This window comes from Ovis aries, chromosome 13, assembly GCF_016772045.2.
Source record: "Ovis aries strain OAR_USU_Benz2616 breed Rambouillet chromosome 13, ARS-UI_Ramb_v3.0, whole genome shotgun sequence".
Taxonomy (NCBI): domain Eukaryota; kingdom Metazoa; phylum Chordata; class Mammalia; order Artiodactyla; family Bovidae; genus Ovis; species Ovis aries.
The window spans coordinates 37686703-37707723 of NC_056066.1; positions in this window are offsets into that span (position 1 = coordinate 37686703).

The following is a 21021-nucleotide window of genomic DNA, read 5'->3' on the forward strand; positions in this document are numbered from 1 at the left end:
TGACTCCCCAACAGCTCCCCTGTGGCCCGCCTCCTTCCCCAGGACACGTCTCTCCACCTGTTTCCAGGGCCTCTGAGCCCCGCCCTTCGCAAATCTCCTCACCCACCCTGCTCCCCACAGACCCCTCACCCCTGCCCTTCCACCCGAAGCCTTTGGCTTGTCTCCTGCGCTGCATGAAGCCCATTGTGCGAACACTCTTCTGTTTGCGCTTCTTCCTCCCCCAAGAAGCTTCTTACAAGCAGAGACAGTGGCCTGTCACCTACCACAGAGCTGGGCACGCTGGAGCAGCTCTGCACGGTGCCCAGAGAGGTCACCAGGCGGCGTCTGTGGGGAGCTGGGCTGGTCTGCGGCTCGTGGTGCTTGCTGACACCTCTGGCACTCTGGCATCCACAGGGTGCCTCTCCAGCATGGGGGTCTCAGACAAGGGGACACAGAGGCTCAGAAGTCCTGCCAGCCAGGAGAAGGCCACCGGAAGTCACAGAGCAACCCGCCCCTCACGCCCCGCTGGTGGAGGTGGACATGAGCCCACCCGTTCAGGGAGAGGGACATAGACTCCACCCCTCCGAGGGAGGAGTGCCCAAGAGTTTGTGGTCTCTCATGGCCTCTGGTGGGGAAGGAATATATGAAGAGGGGAGAGGGGATAAAATAAAATAAATAAAAAATTCCATGTTGGATGGTGGCTCCATCAACATGACTAACTCCAGGAACCTGTGAACGCAACCTTATTTGGCAAAAAAAAAAATTAAATCTTTGCAGAAGAAATTAACTTATGGATCCTAAGATGAGATCATCTGGGATTAACTGGTGGGCCCTAAATCCAACAGCAGGTGAGCCCATAAGAGTGAGGCAGAGGGTGATCAGACAAAAGAGGAAACACGGCGAGAATGGGGTCACGTAGCTGTCAGCCAAGGGGCGCCCGGAGCTGCCCAAAGCAGGACAGAGCAGGCAGGGTCCTCACCTAGAGCCTATAGAAGGAGTGGGGCCTGGCCACACCTCGGTTTTGGACTTCTGGTCTGAGGATCTGTGGGATGATAAACTTCCGATTTAAAAAATGGTTTTCATTTTATGGAGGTATAGTGGATTTACAATTGTGTTAATTTCTGCTATACAGCAAAATGAGTCATACACATATATGCTTTCTTTGGCATATTCTTTTCCATTATGGCTTATTACAAGATACTGAATATAGTTTGCTGTGCTATACAGTAGGACATTGCTATTTATCCATCTTCTATACGCTGGTTTGCATCTGCTGACCCCACACTCCCAGTCCATCCCTTCTGCACTCCCTCTCCCCCGGGCAATCACAAGTCTGTTCTCACAGACTCTATGTCTGTGGGTCTGTTTTGCAAATCAGTTCATATGTGTCAATTTTAGATTCCATGTATAAGTGATATCATGTGATACTTGTCTTTTTCTATCTGATTCACTTCACTTAGTATCATAGTCTCCAAACCCATCCGTATTGTTTCCCACAAGTGGCATTGTTTCATCCTTTTTACGGCTGAGTAATACTCCATTGTCTGTATGTACCACGTCTTCTTTCTCCATTCATCTGCCAGTAGACACTTACGTTGCTTCCTTGTCTTGGCTATTGTGAAGAGGGCTGCTATGAACGCTGGATGCATATACCTTTTCAAATGAGTTTTCTCTGGCTGTGTGCCCAGGAGTGGGGTTTCTGGATCAAATGGCAACTCTGTTTTTAAAGTTCCAATGTTTGAAGTCACCGGTTTGTGGTCATTTGTCACAGCAGCCCCAGAGAATTGATAGGCACTGAAACAGGACAAAGTAAGAGGATTTTAAGAAAGGGATTCTTTCCATCTCAGTCTGACAGAGGCCAAAGCCAACCGATGCTTGGCTCAGACGCACAGAAACCAGGTGATGATCCTGTCTCCTGACTGCCTCAGGGTTAGGCAGGGCTGAATCTGAGAGGCCAGAGGGGCAGAAAGTCCTCTGAGGAAAGTGGCTGGAGGCTGGGAGGCCCACCCTCCTGGGAACCAGTGGGGAGGCGGCCGCCTCACCTCAGCCTAGAATGTGAAGGCAGGAGGCCATGGCCTGTGGCCCGAGGAACAGGTAGGCTGTGACGGTTGCACTGGAACCAGCCAGACCCCCAGGGGTGGCGACGGCAGGGCCAGGATGCCTGCACACTTGCTGGGCACCGGACAAGGGTGAGAGAGGCCGGGACCAGAGCCGTTTCAGGTCCTATTGGGGTGCAGCCCTTCCCTGGCCCTCAGCTCTCCTCTCTGGACTTCTTTCCACCTGGAAGAGCCAGGGGCATCCAGGTGAGACGTGAGGAGGGTGGGAAGCTCAGGGCTGAGAAATGGTGATGGAGCCCATCCCACCGTCTCACTCCCTGCTGCCAGTGCCCTCCCTGATCTGGGCAGCACTGACACGTGCAGCGTTAGGGTGATGACTCTGCACTGAGCATATCAGGTGTTATTGATACAGCGAGTCAATTCTTGCATCTGAAAAGGGGCCAGAAGACACTTGTCCCCGGGCCTGCACTCTGCCTGCTCCAGAATTCTGTTTACTCACATTTGTCTAAATACACATGACTCAGACCAATGGACTGCCCTGAACTCCACCTCCTGACCATCCAGAGATGTAAGCGGCCACAGCCTAAAACCCCTGTGGGCTCCACCCGAAGACTAGGTGCAGGCCCCTCCTGTTTGCACGGGAACCTGATCAAGGCCCATCCTCAGCAGACCTACAGGGAGCTGGGGCAGGAATTCAACCCGGAGGCAAGGGGAGCTGGGCGTTGGTCAGTCACTGGCTGCCCTGCAGGGAGATGGACTCCCAGACCCCAGGTGCTCCTGGCTCTAAGGGGTGGGGGTGGCTGTAACACCGAGGGCAGGTACCTGAAGCCACAGGTGTCTGCAAAGCACACAGATGCTGGAAAAATGACCCCATGGGTCAGGGAAGGGGAAGAGAGAAGAGACATGCACCCCCACAAATCACATAAGATTTATTGCCGTGGCCATGGACTAGGACTCCAAGGATTGAAAATGGCCCTGGTAGCCTGTCCTATGTCACCGTAGGAGCTCCACCAAGGTCCCCGCTCTGAGCAGCCATCAGGGGTGCCATTAACACTGCTGTCAATGGCCAGGCAGGTGACACGGTGTCCACTTCCGTGTGGAAGGGTGGTTGCTTCCTCCAGGAAACAATACACAGCCCCAAGTTACACTTCTGGTGCCAGACGACTTATGGAAGCCAGTGGGTGGCCTGCCACCCCAGGGTTCCCGAGCCCAGAGCCACAGAAGGTGGCTCTGCTTGGATGCCTGGCCAAACTGAGAAGGGCGGCCCTTCAGTGACAGCACAAAGGGGAGGCTCTTGGGCTTCCCTGGTGGCTCAGAATCTTCCTGTAATGCGGGAAACCTGGCTTCGATCCCTAGGTTGGGAAGATTCCCTGGAGAAGGGCATGGCAACCCACTCCAGTATTCTTATCTGGAGAATCCCCATGGACAGAGGACCTGGTGGGCTACAGTTCATGGAGTTGCAAAGAGTTGGACATGACTGAGCACCTAAGTGCACACTTGTCTGGATGCACTTTTATCTTCTTTCACTAATCCCAGTTGCCCACCCACATCCATCCACCCCCCTCCCTCCTGCATTTTCCCACTGCTTCTCTCCTTCTGACTCAGGGATATCAAAGCCACAGACACTCAGAGCATCACTCAGCCGCACGGGACCCTCAGGGACAAAGAGGAATTTCACTCATGATCTAGAAGACTAAAAGGAAGGAGGCGTATTTAAATCAGAAGGGGCGAACTATTTTTGCAAAGGACCTGATGGGAAATATTTTAGGCTTCCCAGGCCATAGAGTCTATTGGGAATGCATGCTCGGTTGCTTCAGTCGTGTCCAACTCTTTGCAACCCCCTAGACTATGGCCAGCCAGGCTCCTCTATCCATGGGATTCTCCTGGCAAGAATACCAGAGTGGGTTATCATTTCCTCCTTCTTAGCAAGCATAACTAGGTGATAGGCCTCCGTACTCTCCTAGGGTGGAGTTTTTGGCCCTCCAATGCCAAAAGTTCACTGAACTGGACACTCGTGCGTGCATGGTTGGAGGGCAGTGGTCCTCTCCAGTCTTAACTGGTTCAACTTAGACACAGCTGACCCCAAGTTTCTAAGAAAAACAACCTGGGCAAACATTGCTCGGGCCGCATGCTGTTTAGAGGACGTGCAGGTTTTAAAACAACCTTGAATAGTGAAGGCAAGTGATATGGACTTACTCGCTACCCATAGACTCACTGGGAAGGACTTCTTTCCCTGACAAAAGCTAAGCTGTTCTGCATGACTCCTATAGCCCCTTGCCCCAGCTTTCTACCAATGGACACCAGAGGAAAACAATGTTCTTTAATTTCCAGCATTGCACAGAGCTAAGTTGGAGTTTATTAACTATCTAGTTAATAAATAGATTTTTATTAGAAACTAATAAATCTAATAAATAGATTATTATATTATTAATAAATAATAGAATATTTAATAATAATAGATTATTATTTAAAACTATCTAGTAAATAAATTGGTCAATACTTTATTAGTAATGTTTAAACAATTGCAGAAGTGCAGACAGAAGATCTGAGAAGTCAATAATTAGTGTCAAGTGACTTTCTAATGTGCAGTCAGAGGTCAAATAAGAGAATCCAAGAAAACCCAAAATAGATATCCATTAGCCAAAAACTGTAGGAATGTCATCAATTACTTAACATGGAGAGACTGAAGTTATGCCCATTCATGTGTCAATTCAGTCACCCATTCATCTGTTTATTAACAAACATTCAATGGTCTTATTTGGAGAGGGGTTTATTTTGTGTCCTCTCAAAGCAAACCTTGAGACAAGGATTCAAATGCAAGGGGGTGGTTTCTGGTGACTCGCACCAGCCAGCTCCCCTGTTAAACCTCTCTGAAATGAGATGAAATCCATTCATTTCATAGTGTTGTCTCAAGCGGAATTTTTTAAATTGCAAATAACAAAACACACAAGTAATAGTGGCTTAAGAAATACAGACACAATTATTTAATAAAAAAAGAAACCTGAGGATGTGATAGTTTTGGCATAGCAGCCCAATGACATCAAGAAAGATCATAGATTTTCCCAGCATTCCTGCACCACCAACCTCAGAGAGTTCGTTATCACATTATGGTCACAAGATGGCTGCTGTAGCTCCAGACATCATAACCACACACAAGCATGGGAGGGACATTGCAGCTGATGGTACTCCAGTTCCTCCAGTCTCCTTCCACCTTAGCCTTTGTGTGTGTGTGTGTGTGTGTGTGTGTGTGTGTGTGTGTATGTGTGTGTGTGTGTGAGCTCAGGTGCTCAGTCACTCAGTCATGTCTGACTCTGCGACCCTATGGAACTCCTCTGTCCATGAAATTTTCCACTTATTGCTGCTTCTGCTGGAGGCTCCATCTGCAACAGAAAGAACAGGATGAGCTTCCTCCTCTGCTGTTTTCAGTATCTCTCTGGTGCCTCCCATTGGAAGAACCTCAGCAGAAGCCTGTCGGCAAGACAGCCTGGCAAATGCCACTTGCGGAATTCCAGCCCCTTTGACATGGAGTGTTAGGTGATTCACAGAGCAGGGTGGAAGGTGTAGAGAGGATGGGTAGGTGGATGTCAGGGAGGTCTATGTAGCATCAGAACTGGCCAAAGAGAGAGAGAGAGAAAGGACAATCCCCCTGTCCCTACTTTGGGGTGGCTTCCGCAGTAGAGTAATGGGGGTTCCAACATCCCACAGGTCATTGGACAAGATATCTTATCAGGTCCCTCCATTGCAAAAGAATTCCAGTTATGTATCGTCCACATTCGCATTTCCATGGCTGTCTTCACTGCATGGTTTTGTTCATTTTGAGGGGAGAAGTTGACTACGTGGCCTCTGTTAGACAGCCATCTCCCTGGTGACTGGGCTCACAGTCAGCTCCTCATTCGACTGCCTCCTTGCCTCCCAGCCCTGACTTCACCAGTGTTACTGATAGGCGTATGGCCTCTCTGTGTGCAGGGCATTTTTAAAACTCTGCTCTGCTCTTAAAACATGCCCAGGGTCTTAAAGGAAAGATCCCTTCCAAAACTTGGACAGGCACCAAAATAAACTGTACAGAAAAATAAAACCTCTTTCTCCCTCACTGAAGAGGGAGAGCTTATGAGCCTTGGGAATAAACGGTATGTTCTAATGTGTGTGGCCAGTGGGCAAAACTTTGAATATTCATGAACCATCTCCCTGCCCCTCCATCCTGCAATGAAGGTGTTGGAAACCATCATTTAGGTACCGCCCATTTAGAGGAAAGGTATATTAAGTATTGGTAGGCTGATGGACCAAAATGCTCTAAAAACAGTATTTCGGACAATTTCTTTAGAAGTTGGACTACTTTCTGACACAAGCGAAGGCAATGGAAAAAACTGGGCGAATGACTGATTCCAGATCAAAAGTCTGGATCAAAGAGACTTGCAGGTAGTTTTATAAGCTCTAGGCGCACCTCACGTCCCTCCCCACTTAATAACAACTCTTTTCACCCTGGCTTCCGTGCTGCGCCTCTATCCCCTGCCATATGAGCTAACTGTGCGCTACTTGCTTAGAACGTCTTGTGGGAACCAAACCAGTGTAGGGAGCAGAGCCTCCTAAAGTCTAATTAGGAAACTGCCAGACCTCCAGGATCAAGCCTTGAGGTCTTTTCCTCTCTAGGTCTTTCGGGTGTTCTCCAGGGTTGGATTAAGCCAAGGGTTCTCAACCTTGACTGCACATTAAAATCATCTCGGGAGCTTTTCAGTATCACCATACCCACGCCGTGGACACCCTGCCCCAGCAGTCTCTGGGGGTGCGCTCGGGGCATAGCGCTTTACCACGTGAGCAGTTTCACCTTGGCAACAGCCCAGGTTGCTGTGGTGGCTGGTCTCTGAGACGCTGCCCCCAGTCCCACCCTTCCTGACATACACGTGACTGCCCCTCGGGGAGAGGCAATGTGTTCCTCCAGCACCTGAACCTGGCCAGCGCGATGCATGCCACTTCCGGTCTAGCCTCCAGGGAAGTGGCAGTCTCTGCTTTCTTCCTCCTGAAACATTTGCTCTTGGATGGTTCCCACTCAGAACCAGCTGCCATGCTGTGAGATGCCTGAGCCACATGGATAAACCATGTGGCAGATGAGTAGGGGTGAGTGGGTCAAGGAGATAGCTCATCACTAGCTGCCAATCATGTACAGCACCTAGACAGAGTATTAAAAAGCAGAGACATTATTTTGCTGACAAAGGTCCATCTAGTCAGAGCTATGGTTTCTCCAGTAGTCATGTATGGATGTGAGAGTTGGACTGTAAAGAAGGCTGAGCGCTGAAGAATTGATGCTTTTGAACTGTGGTCTTGGAGAAGACTCTTGAGAGTCCCTTGGACTGCAAGGAGATCCAACTAGTCAGTCCTAAAGGAAATCAACCCTGAATATTCACTAGAAGGACTGATGCTGAAGCTGAAGCTCCAATACTTTGGCCACTTGATGCAAAGAGTCAAATTATTGGAAAAGACCCTAATGCTGGGAAAGATGGAAGGCAGGAGGAGAAGGGGATGACAGAGGATGAGATGGTTGGATGGCATCACTGACTCGACGGACATGAGTTTGAGCAAGCTCCAGGGGTTGGTGAAGGACAGGGAAACCTGGCGTGCTGCAGTCCATGGGGTTGCAAAGAGTCGGACAAGACTGAGCGACTGAACAGCAACAAATGTCAGGCAACTCTCTGGGGGGGACCAGCCCAGTCAAACCTTCAGATGCCTGCAGTCCCTGATGACATCGACGGAAACCTCAAGAAGGACAACATGAAAGTGAACTTGCCCTGCTGAGCCTCCAGCATCTACAGATACAGGAGAAGGAACGAATTGCCATCTGAAGCCAATAGGTTTGGGGTTATCGTCCACCATACAGCAATGATCAGCTGGAACCACCAGGAACCGTGTCATCCACAGGTAGACATTCTCCTAAGATACCCACTGTGCCCAGGGCATGAGGACTCTGTACCTGCAGGGGCCCAACCCTGTCCACACTGAGTCTCACCTGCTCCCACAGCCTTGCTGGCACAGGGGCAGCAAAGAGAGGGGCACCATTTCCGTCCAGGGAGAAGTGAACCACCAGTTGTTCCCTTCTGGTCCAAAGAAGGATTCAGCCTGTATTTAATTTTACTATAACATAGTATTCAGTTTTATATAGTGTGCTATAATTCATAGAGGTTTCCCTGGTACTTCAGCTGGTAAAGAATATGCCTGCAATGTAGGAGACTCCAGTTTGATTCCTGGGTAGGGAAGATCCTCTGGAGAAGGGATAGGCTACCCACTCAGGTATTCTTGGGTTTCTCCGGTGGCTCAGACAGTGAAGAATGTTCCCACAATGTGGGAGACCTGAGTTTGATCCCTGGGCTGGGAAGATGCCCTGGAGGAGTGCAAGGCAACACTTCAGTATTCTTGTCTGAAGAATCCCATGGACAGAGGAGCCTGGTGGGCTTCAGTCCATGGCAAAGAGTCAGACAGGACTGAGTGACTAAGCACAGGATAGCACAGCAGAGAATTCATAGATTTCCACTGGGTCCCTCCTGATCCTTCTGGAAGGGAAATACCATCAGCAGGCCCTTTTGCAGACGAGGGAGCAAAAGGCTCAGAGAGGGCATGTGACTTTGCCCAGATGGCACAGCTGGGGTTGGTAGAGGGACTGCCTTGAGTCCAAGCCAGAGTTTTTTTCTGCTATGCTGCACAGCTTCTCTGTTTTGGAAAAAACAAACATAAAAAACATCTTGAGGGTATGATGGAAAGTGCTGGTTGCCATTCAATATCTGTTCACCCTTTCTGGGTAAACAACAAAATCATGGTTGTATTTAGGAAGGAATGTACCCAGCCAGACTCACATTTCCCTGTCTCTCTTGTAGCTAGGTGTGAAGGCATAACTACATGAGACATAAGCCTGGGTGTTGGTGGGGCTTCCAGGAAACCTCCTTCAAAGGCATCTGTCTCAGTTGAGATAAATGCCTTGTTTGCCTTTTCTCCTTCTTCCATCCTGAGTTCATACGATGGCTGGAGCTCCAGCAGCCACATTAGATCATGAGGATACTGTGAAGGCAGAAGTTACTTACGACAGACAAGGGAGCAGAAACATGCAGCAAGCTGGGGTTCTGCCCTGGGTCATCTACTTCTGAACTTCTCATTTAGTGAAAGAACAAGTGCTTGGGGATTTAAGTCACCACTTTTTAGATCTCTGTTACTGCTGCTGCTGTTTAGTTACCAAGCCTTGTCCAATTCTTTGCGACCCCATGGACTGTAACCTGCCAGCCTCCTCTGTCCATGGGATTTTCCAGGCAAGAATACTGGAGTGGGTTGCCATTCCTTTCTCCAGGGGATCTTCCCGACCCAGAGATTGAACCCACATCTCCTGCATTGGCAGGTAGATTCTTTACCACTGAGCTTCTTGGGAAGCCAAGATCACCCTTTAAGGCACTGTTAAAATTGCCTGTGTCTGTCCTGCTTGCCCTAAACTATGAGCTTTCTGAGGGCAGGGCCTGAATACATTTCCCCATAATAAACTCTGTGAACAGGTCCAGCCCAAAGGCCTGAGCCACTGCCCCCAAAGGAACCACCCCACATGATCTGGTTCTAGAGGAGGGGCCAGCCCTCTGAGGAGGTGGCTCAGCTCTGCCTAGAGGCAGTGGGTCTGGCCAAAAAACTAAAGCAGGAGAGGAAGAACCAGAGAGTGAGAAAAATCAGAGTTAGGGGAAAGAGGGAAAGACATGTAGAGAAGGGGAGAGGTGAAAAGGAGAGGGTGAGAGGGCAGAGCTAAGGTTATAACCAGAAAAGTGAAAGTGAAAGTTGCTCAGTTGTGTCCTACTCTTTGCGATCCCATGAACTATACAGTCCATGGAATTCTCCAGGCCAGAATACTGGAGTGGGTAGCCTTTCCCTTCTCCAGGGGATCATCCCAAGCCAGGGATCAAACCCAGATCTCTTGCAATGCAGGCAGATTCTTTACCAACTGAGCCACAAAGGAAACCCAAGAATACTGGAGTGGGTAGCCTATCCCTTCTCCAGGGGATCTTCCCGACCCAGGAATTGAACTGGGGTCTCCCACATTGCAGGCAGATTCTTTACCAACTGAGCTATCAGGGAACCAGAAAGGAGCTGCAAATATAGTTAGGTCTCTGCATCCCCAGGTTCTGCAGCTGTGGTTCACCCAATAGCAGAATCCGAGTTTGCAGATCTGGAACCCACGGGTGTGGAGGCTGGCCGTCCTGTGCCATCTTACATAAGGCACTCGAGCATCCATGCATTTAGATATCTCCGGGGGTCCTATAACCAATCTTCCTTAGATATCAAGCGGGGTAGTGATTGTGGTAGGTTAGTTGCTAAGCCATGCCGACTCTTTGCAACCCTACAGACTAGACTGTGGCCTGCCAGGCTCCTCTGTCCCAGGCCAGAATACCTGGAGTGGGTTGCCAGTCCCTTCTCCAAGGGATATTCCTGACCCAGGGATCAAACCGGCATCTGTATTGCAGGCATATTGTTTACCACTAACTGACGAGGGATGCTCCCACATCAAGGAACAACTGTATAAAGAGGTTGATGAGGACCCTCAGGGAGAGAGGAGACCAGCAGGAAACAAGCCTGTTTCACAGTCATCTCCCTCCCAGCTCTCGCCTCTCAGCTGCCCCGTAGAACTGACTCCGGCCATGTGTGCAGTTGGCTCAGGCCTCCAGTTCTGGAGCCAGAAACATAAACCAGAGAGTGAGGGAGGCAGAGGGTGGGGTGGGGAGTCCAGAGACGGCGCACAGCACCCAGGACCCTGGGCCCTGGCACTCCTTTCCAGCCGCCCCCAAGGCAGGACAAGAATTCTAGCCTCCTGAGGCCACAAGAGCCCAAGGGGACAGTCTAAGGGCGGCCAAGGGTCTCAGAGCAGAGGCTGCACTGTGGCAGGAGGGGCTCTGGGCCAGGGCCCCACCAGGACCCATGAATCGAGCTGTGTCCTGGGAAGGGCTGGACCCGCCAGGAGTGCGGTTGCAGAGCCCACATAGCAGACAGTTCAGGACAGGAGAGGTTTTGTCGCTGAAGAGACTCTGAGTCAAGCTGCGGGACATCCTGGCTACTCAGCCTGGGGGCTTGACAAGCACGTCTCCCAGGCCAGATCCCTGAGTCATCAGAACCCCCTGGGGGCAGGGGTAGGGGTCAGGCATATTTGAAAAGCAGAGTCTCAGGGCCCTGCCCCACCCCAGGGATTCTGAGTCCAAAGAGCAGGGGGTGGCCTGGCAAGCTGTGGACTTAAAAAAAAAAATCCCTGGAGATTCTGAGAGGCAGCAAACTCAAGAATCAGTGATCTAGAGCAAGGCTCAACAAACTTCTGTAAAAAGCCAGGCTGTGAATATTTTAGGTCCTGCAGGCCAGTGGGTCTCTGACTTAACCACTCAGTTCTGCAGGGTGGCTCCACCAAAGCAGCTATAGATGGTACAGAAATGGAGGGCACAAGCTGTGTTTCTGCGAAACTTTATTTATGGCCCCTGAAATCATAGGATTTTTAGATGTCATGAAATTAAAAAAAAAAAAAAAAAAAAAAACCCAGCCACTTAAAAAGTCAGAATCATCCCGAGCTCAAGTGCAGTGGGGACAGGACTTGGCCCGAGGGTCTCGTTCACAGATCCCGGCTCTAGACCAGAGCTACTGTGAGGAATCAAGAGCAGATGTTGAGAGTTTTGTTACAGCATCCAGGCACGGGTGTGGAGGCTCCACTTGGCTGATGGGGTGATGGTGAATGTGCTGGTAAGCCCCGTGGGACTTGTGCTGCTTCCATCCTGAGATGGAGGACCACATGTGGTTGAAGGTGGGTGATGGGTCAGAATGTTTAACAACTGGGCCTCCGTCCCAGAAGTTTTGAAAAGCAGTGATTTATGGTATTCCTTTGACTTCACATGGGATCCAAATCCTCCTAATCTTTACCCAACCACAATCTCTAATTCTCCCTAAAATCTGCAGTCACAGCTACAACAAACAAAACAAATCATGCAAGGAGAGAAAGAGCTGGGAAGGAATATGACAAACAGGGAGTGAAGATTTTCGGAGGACAGTGACCATACATATCATTTCATTGTATTTGTCTGTTTTCCAAATTTTCTGTAAGGAACACATGTGAATTTTATAATCGAAAGTTTTGGGGACTTGGTGGTGTTGTTCAGTTGCTCAATAGTGTCTGACTCTTTATGACCCCATGGACTGCAGCAAGCCACGCTTCCCTGTCTTTCGCTATCTCCCGGAGCTTGCTCAAACTCATGTCCATTGAGTCGGTGATGCCATCCAACCATCTCATCCTCTGCCGTTCCCTTCTCCTCCTGCCCTCAATCTTTCCCAGCATCAGGGTCTTTTCCAATGAATCAGTTCTTTGCCTCTGGTGGCCAAAGTATTGAAGCTTCAGCTTCAGCATGTGGGACAGTTTTTTAAAAATAAGGAATGGTTTTACAGAAATTCTCTGGAGATAAATTCCTCCACCAGACAACCCTTCCTGCTGTCTCCCAGCCTTACAGTCAGTAAGTTCTTTTTTTTTTTTTTTTTCCCATTTTTATTGGAGTATAGCTGATCTACAGAGCTGTGTTAGTTTCAGGTGTAGAGTGAAGTGAGTCCGCTATACATATACACACATCCACTCTTTCTGAGATCCTTTTACCATCTAGGTCATTCCAGAGTATTGAGAAGAGGAAGTTCTTTGTTATAATTTAATCCACATCTAGAGAATCAGGGAAGAGGCGAAGAAAATGGAAAACACGTGCTGTCCTCATGACTGCGGAGCTGTTTCTTGTTATTCTTTGTTATTTTTAACAGGAGGCTCATGGGTGGAGGGCAGGGGGTAGGTCAGGGCAGAGATGCTGCCAGCGGTCAGGAGTCTACCACCACGAGGACCGAGGGAGCAGAGAGCTTCCTGCACTGGGGCATCCGCTGGACCCTTCCCGGTGAGTGTCAGTCATGAGCTCCAAGAAAGAGTTTGGGAGACAGTTCAGAGCAAAACACTTCCTTCCAGGGAAAACCTCAAGTGTGCAGGGATCACAAGCATTCAAACCCTGATGTGGCCACTTGTTCACTGTGAATCTCAGGCTGAGCAGTGGGGCTCCCGGCGTGTCTTAGCTTTCCCCTCCAGGACAGTGGGGGTACATAGTATGACCCCAGCTCCCCAGCCGGGCGACATGGAGACCAAGGGAGACAGCACACACAAGCGCACCTGACCCAGGTGGCCTCTGAGATGCCAGTTTTTCCCGTTTGCTCTGATGGCGGAGGTCAAGTTCGGTATCCCAGGCAAAGGGCAGAACATAATAACTCCTTCGATCTGGACGTGCTCTTCCAGAAGATGTGAGCTGGAGAGCAGACACCTTCTTTCTGGGTTCCAGTCCTACACCTGAGTGCACACGTTTGACTCTCCCCAGACCCCAAACTCAGCCCCAGAAACTAGCTTAGGATTCCCTTTGCTCAAGATCTTCTCAGTCCAAGTTGGTAACCACAGGTGGCCCGTTTAAATGTAAATTACTTTGATTTAAGTGAAATTTAAAAATTCAGTTCCTCGGTTGCACTGACCACATGTCAGATGTTCAGTAGCCACACGTGGGTGCTGTCTTGGATGGGACAGACACCATCCTGCCACCATCCCAGAAGGTTCCATCATACAGAGCTGTCCTGGAGGCTCAGTGGGACCCCAGAGGACTGCCTAGACAGCGATGGATTCTGGTGGCCTCTTGGCCTCTCATTTCTGCAATAACTCCTTCTCTATGTGAAAACAAGAATCTACTAAGGTGCCATCTTGGGTCTGGCATATTTAGGGGATGAGCAAGCAGACCCCTGCGTAGGTGAGGTCTGGTGGCCCCTGCAAGACTCACGCCCCGAAGCCAAAAGAGGCTTTTGCTCACTGGTTGACTGCCCTTTAAAAAAACAACCAATAAAGAGATGATACTTTTATATAGCCACTATGGAAGACAGTATGGAGATTCCTTTAAAGACTAGGAATAAAACCACCAAAGGACCCAGCAATCCCAGTCCTAGGCATGTACCCTGAGGAAACCAAAATTTAAAAAGACAAATGTACCCCAATGTTCATTGCTGCACTATTTACAATAGCTAGGATTTGGAAGCAACCTAGATGTCCATCTACAGATGACTGGATAAAAAAGCTGTGGTATATATATGTAATGGAATATTACTCAGTCATAAAAGGAATGCATTTGAGTCAGTTCTAATGAGGTGGATGAACCTGGAGGCTACTATACAGAGTGAAGTAAGTCAGAAAGAGAAAAACAAATATCATATATTAATGCATATATATGGAATCTAGAAAGGTGGTACTGATGAACGTCTTTGCAGGGCAGCAATGGAGATGCAGATACAGAGAACAGACTTGTGGTCATAGGGAGTGGGGAGGAAGGAGAGGGTGGGATATACAGAGAGAGTACATTACCATATGGAAAATAGATAGCCAATGGGAATGTGCTGTGTGACTCAGGGAACTCAAACAGAGGCTCTGTAACAACCTAGAGGGGTGATGGGGAGGGAGGTGAGAGAGAGGTTCAAGGGGGAAGGGACATATACATGTCTATGTCTGGTTCATGTTGATGTTTAGCAGAAACCAATACAATACTGTGAAGCAATTTTCCTTCAATTAAAAATAAGTAAATTTAATTATTAAAAAAAGAGGTGGTGCTTTTATTTTCTTTTTTAACAAGAATAGTTTAAAGAATTTGAATTCAGAACGGCTTGGTGATAGTTACAGTATGGAAAGAGAAAGGGCAGCTTTAAGCAGTGAGGACGCTGAGCTGCCAGACTGCTCAAGGGCCAAGGCGGTCCCTGGATGCCCCGGATCCTCCCAGGGGCACCAGGTTCTCAGCGGCACCCAGACGTACTGGGCTCCCCTGGATGGAGGATGGACCCAGCTCTGCTTCCCCAACCTTCTCCTCAGGGCCCTGGGGAATCTTCGCTTCTAATTCCAACCTCAGATGTGCTCTGTCCCTCCCTCAGGACATGGAGTGGCTGTCAGTGTCCACGGGCTCTGATCCCTCTGGGAGCTGAAGCCAAGCCCCGCGGTGCTGAGCGAGGTCGCAGGCTAAGCCTGCTTCACCCGCACTCCGGTGCAGTCGTCAGAAGTGTACAAATGTTATTGTACAGTGTAAAACAGTGCAAAAACCTCAACCCTTGGGCCAGGGGAGTCGGTGGGGTTAACTCCGTGGATCTGTCCCAGAGGCCTCAGTACAGCTGGGTGTCAGTTGCCCACCACGGTCAGCTGACCAACTGCACCCCACTTTGTCACCTCCCTCCCCTCTCTGTCTCCCTCCCTACACCTCTACGGCTCTGTTCTGGGATCACCTCCCAAACAAACGGTCTGCCCTCAAGACATTTGATTCAAGGATTGCTCCCAGAGAACACAACAGTTGTGGCAATCCGAACGCGGGTTGGAAAAGCATTTCCAGACACAGGGTATTTCAGAAGGGAGTTAGTTGTTTAAGGACAAAGGGCAGAGATAATGTAGGCGCTGCGAGCACAGTGGGCCACCTCTTGACTGGCCAGGGAGAGCGGGAGATAGGGTTAGAATAGCAGGCCAGCTCAAGAGGGAGCTGACAATTTCCGTGGGTGAGTAGCCAATTTTTACAGTCTTAAGCCAAAGAAAATTCCTGCTGGGAGGATGGCATTAGGTGATTGGTTAGGGCACTTTAGAGTGAGGACCAGGGTGGGTATTTTTGCCTGACACGGGCCAGGAGGATGACAGGGGATGAGATGGTTGGATGGCATCACCAACTCGATGAACATGAGTTCGAGCAAGCTCCAGGAGTTGGTGACAGACAGGGAAGCCTGGCATGCTGCAGTCCATGGAGTTGCAAAGAGTCAGACATGACTGAGTGGCTGAACTGAACTGATTGATGGGCCAGGAAGTGGGTTGGTGATGATCCAGGGCTTTTGGTAATGGTTATAAGAGACTCAGTCCTTTCTGGAAGTTGATCTTGTTTCTGGACTCTACATCTCTGGCCTTGGTGCAAGGCCTTGCAACTGTGACCTTGGCTTTGGACACGATGGCAACCTAAGACAGAGACCAAATCCTAAACAGTTCAAGAGCAGCACCAGAAAGTTCTAGAATCAAGAGAAAAATATGTTATTAAGATGAAAGGGGGAGCCGTCCTTTAAAATTCACAGAGAAGTTTTGAGCCATTTGTCAGCAAAGGAGCCCATCATCTGGGATCCCCAGGGCTCAAGGGGATCCCCAGGGCTCAAGAGGATCCCCGAGATTCAAATACCTCCTTCTGGACAACCTGGGGAGTGGAAAGGAAGAAGGGACCCATGCGTTTGCCTTGAAGGACCAGTTTAGACACCCTCCCCACTGAGGGGCCCAGATCCACAGCAGAAACCCAGTCCACCCAGCCAGATCTGGTCAGCCACGTTAAGGGAGACCCGCAGGCACAGTGCTACCCAGAAACCAGAAGGGGCAGACCTAGGACAGTGTGGTCCCAGGGTCGGTGGAGTCACGGGAAGGGAGCAGGCCACATTCTGCCTGGGGCCCTGGGCAGAGAGGGTCCAGCAGGCCACTCTCACCTTGTCTCCTCTCCACAGTGATGCCGACTTGCTGGTCAAGTCAGAGCACCCCCACTTCCTGCACCCTCATGGCACAGCAGGCTAGCAATGGCAAAAAGGCCTCCACACCAGGCATACCCACAGCTCCAGAGCAGCCATCAGCTGGCCGAGATGTAAGAGCCTAGAACTGTCTTCTGTGTATAAAATAGATAACTAATAAGGACCTCCTGAATAGCACAGAGAACTCTACTCAATGCTCCGTCATGACATGCAAGGGGAAAGAGTCTGAAAAAGAGAGGATGTATGTATACGTATAACTGATTCACTTTGCTGTACACCTGAAACAAGCACAGCATGGCCAATCAACTAAACTCCAATTTAAAACGTTTTTCATAATATAAAACAAAACACAACAGGGACTTCCCTGGTGGTCCGGTGGTTAAGAGTCCACCCGCCAGTGCAGAGGACATAGGTTTGATCCCTGCTTCTGAGGTCACTCCACATGCCGCCACACAACTATTGAAGCCCAAGCTCTCTAGGGTCCATGCTCTACAAGAGAAGCCACCTCAGTGAGAAGCCCATGCACTGCAACCAGAGAGAGTAGTCCTGCTTGCTGCAACTAGAGAAAGCCCAGTCACAGCCACAAAGACCCAGTGCAGCCAAAAATAATGAAACAAACAATTCATTAAAAAAAAATACGGCTGTCCTCGCCGGCTACGTCTCCATGCTTCTGCAAAAGCACTCAGTAGAGCAAACATTTCCTCTTGCTGTAGAGCTACACTGTTGTGTCTGATTCCCGATGGACTTTTCCAGACCATCTGCGTGGCCTGCGGGAGGAGCTGGGTCAGTGGTACGGACAGCTCACTGCCTAGATTATTGGACTCTTCTGGTTTTCAGCTTTGAATTTTGAACTAATTTTAGACTTAGAGGAAAGTTGCAAAAAATAATACAGAGCGTTTCTGTGTGCTCCTCATTCTGCCTCCTCCCGTATTAGCATCTCACATCACCCGGCCTGGTAGCAAAGGACAGAAAATTAGCATTGCCAGATTCAGGTTAACATTCGGTAACTGAGCTGCAGACAGTGGTCAGATTTCACCTTTCTTCCAACACTGTCCTTCTGGGCCTGAATTTTATCCATGGGCCCACATTTCATTCCTTGACTGTTTCTTCTTAGTCTCCTGGGGTCTGGGGGAAATTCCTTGGTCTTTCCTGGTCTCCAAGGACCCTGACCCTACAGAGTACTGGTCAGTTATTTTGTAGAATGTCCTTCAACTTGGGTTTGTTCAACGTTGTCTCATAGCTGGAGTGAGGTTATGCATTTTTTTGGCAAGAATTCTCATGAAAATGACGTGCATCATCATGTCAGAGGTTTTCTGATGTCAATATGTCTTAATACTGGTGATATTAACATTGATCATTCAGCTAACACTATGTCTACCATGTTTCTCCACTATGAATGAAATTGTTTAAGATAGACTCTTTGGTGTCTGGCTTTTTTTTTTTTTTTTTGTCATACAATATCAAGATTTTGAGATTCAACCATATTTTGGCAGGTATTATGTATTCCCTTGCATTGCTGTGAAGTGTTTCACTATGTGAGCACAACGCCATTCCCCTCTACCTCTAGGTGAGGTGGGAAATATCAGCCTCTCCCTCTCCATTGCTACAGCACCATTTGGGTTGGTCCGTTGAGTACAGTTGTACAGCTCATGACCTGTGCAGCTGGACATGGCAAACTGTGATTCAAGGACTACCAGAATGACAATCTAGGGCCTCTGCTTTCCTTGCCCCAGCAGATTCTACTGCATGATCTCATTTGGAAACTCAGAGTGAAGCCCATGCTCTGGCATGGCAGTATGGTATAGTGGCTATGCTCATAAACTTTGAAATCCAAATCTTGGTTTGAATCTTTTTCTTGACACTCCTGAGCTAGGTGACCTTGAAAGAGGTACTTTTCACTGGGACTGTTCCATCAGTCAAAGTGATGCTGGTGGTACCTGTCCCATAAGGCTATTCCAAACATTGAATGAGATTTCCTTAGAAGAAAGCCCTTAGCATGGTGTCTGGCGTATGATAAACAGCCAGCAAATACTGTTACTGTTAATAACATCATTGTTGACTTTTATTATTTATTAATTAATAATATTTTAAGATTGTTCATTTGCTTCGCAGCCTCCATGGCCTAGTCAAGTTGATGCATAAATTAGCCATCACACAGACTTCCCTGGTGGTCCAGTGGCTAAGACTGCACTCCCAGTGCAGGGGCCTGAGTTCAGTCCCTGGTTGGGGAACTAGATCCCACATGCCACAACTGAAAGACCCCACAGCCTGCAGTGAAGACCCAGCACAGCCAAACAAATAAATATTTTAAAAAAATTAACCGTCATAGTGGGCTACCATTAGTGGCTTCCAGTCATGCAAAAGGTTGGAAAACTCAAAACCCTTGCTAAAGTCAATTCAGTGAATAACGAGGGAACTTGTCAGGTGGGGCTTCCTCCTGACCTTAGGGAGGAGTGGGGACTGTGGCTAACTGGGGAGCCCAGGCCTCATTGAGCCCGGGTGGCCTGGGCTTTGCCCCAGTCCACCATCACATGGGGACATACTGTAGCCAGACTGCCAGACACACCAATTTTTTTTTTTTTTCAAGAAACATTGAAATCTGAATTTCTATGTAAATTTTCTGTTTCTTTAATGCTGGCAACTAATTAAATTTTTAAAAATACATGCAGGCCAAACAAATCCAAGCAGAGAAGCACCCTCAGGCAGCTCATTTGCAATTCCTGACTTACAGGATCTTGCTGGATCTCTCAGCTTCCTTGTTGTACTTATTCATGGAGCTTTCGGTAGTAAAAATGGTATCTTTGCAGAGGACATAGTGAGTTCTTTCCAAACAGGATTTCTCTGCACACCCAGAGCAGCTTCATACGCATGAGATCAGAATGTGCATCAGAGTCACCTAGAGGGCTTGCTCCAACGTTATCGGGTTCACCTCTTGTCTCTGTTCCACTGGATCCAGGGTAAAGGCCGAGGATTGGCATTTCTGCCAAGTCCTGCTGGTCCAGGGCCCAGACTTTGAGAACCATCAGCCTAGAGGGAGAAGGAGCTCTGGGTGGATGGTGTGGCTGGCGTGGCGACATGAAGGGGGACAGTGTGCAGCAGGGGAATGGGGGCGTGCTGGGTGGTCATCTGCTTCAAAGTCACTGGGTTACACCAGGCCTGTGCTACTGCTGTGGGGTGGCCCCTTTCTCAGCCCTGTCAGGGGTCCTGCTCCTTGGAGCTCCATAAGGAAGCAGGGATGGAGGACTGTGAGGGAAGGCACCTCCTACTCCACCGGGAATGATGCCCCAAGGTCCGGGAGCCTGGGAGTGAGCTTTCCTGGTCCCTCTTGGATGGTTGCACAGCAAGTGTACTTGACATGACATGTCGTGTACCAATGAAATGCCATGACAAATGGCTAGAAAATGGGAAAATGGTAAACTTTATGCTATATATATTTTTTTTACTACAATGAAAATTATGTACATGTGTGTGTGTATCTGTAGTTTCCTGGCAATTCGCTATAGCAGCCCCAGGAAGCTGATACATCCTCCATAAATGTTGGTGGAAAAATACAGGGAGAAGGAAGGTGCCTTTGAGGGTGGCCAGTAGTACAGAAAAAGACTTGACCTCAGTCTGGCTTCTCAGACCTAGGCCACCTCCCCAGACTTGGCGAGGGGGTGTCTCTTATTAGAAACACTTATTCTGGCCTCCTTGAGGCATCTGACAGCTTACGGAGAGCCAGCTGGAAGAAACCCCCCCCACCCCACCCCCTAGAGGCCAGGCTGGACATCCTAGGCCATGTTCCCTGGATGGGCTCCAAAGCCCCCAAAGGAAAAGGAGTGGTGGGCCCCTGAGCCCCTGCACATGGCAGCAGGGGGAAGGGCTGGCTCTGCTGGCCCAACCAACCCGAACGGAGGCCACGTGCCTTCTGCCAGGGACACCCCAGCCCCCCTTCCACAGAAAACAGGGCTTCCCCCTCGGAGGCCCCTCCCTGGATCCCTGGCCCTGCTTCACTGGTTCAGGTCCCATAAAGACTTCTCTCCAGTCTGAGACACGGGAAGGGGGAGATTCCCTGCAGCTGTTCTTCTGTGCTGCCAACCGCTGGCTCCCTTCATCCAGTCTAGCCTCTGCCCTCCGCCTTAGGAGGGGCCCCAGCCCCCACGTCACAGTGACCAGAAAATCAAGAAGAATTCGCTGGAAATGCCTCAGGAATGCCCCCGCCCCCCACCCCTCAACACACACACACACACACACTCTGAGGAGGAGGCCATGACAGCAAAGACAGAGGCTCCTCCCAGGATGACCCTCACGGGGTGGTGCTCCAGCAACCCCGCCCACACCCAGCTCCACACGCTTCACCTCACGCCCTCAGAATGTCCTCCTGGAGCCCACCTCTGGCCACAGGGAGGACAGCCTCACTGCCACGTGTCCCCCAGAAGTCTGG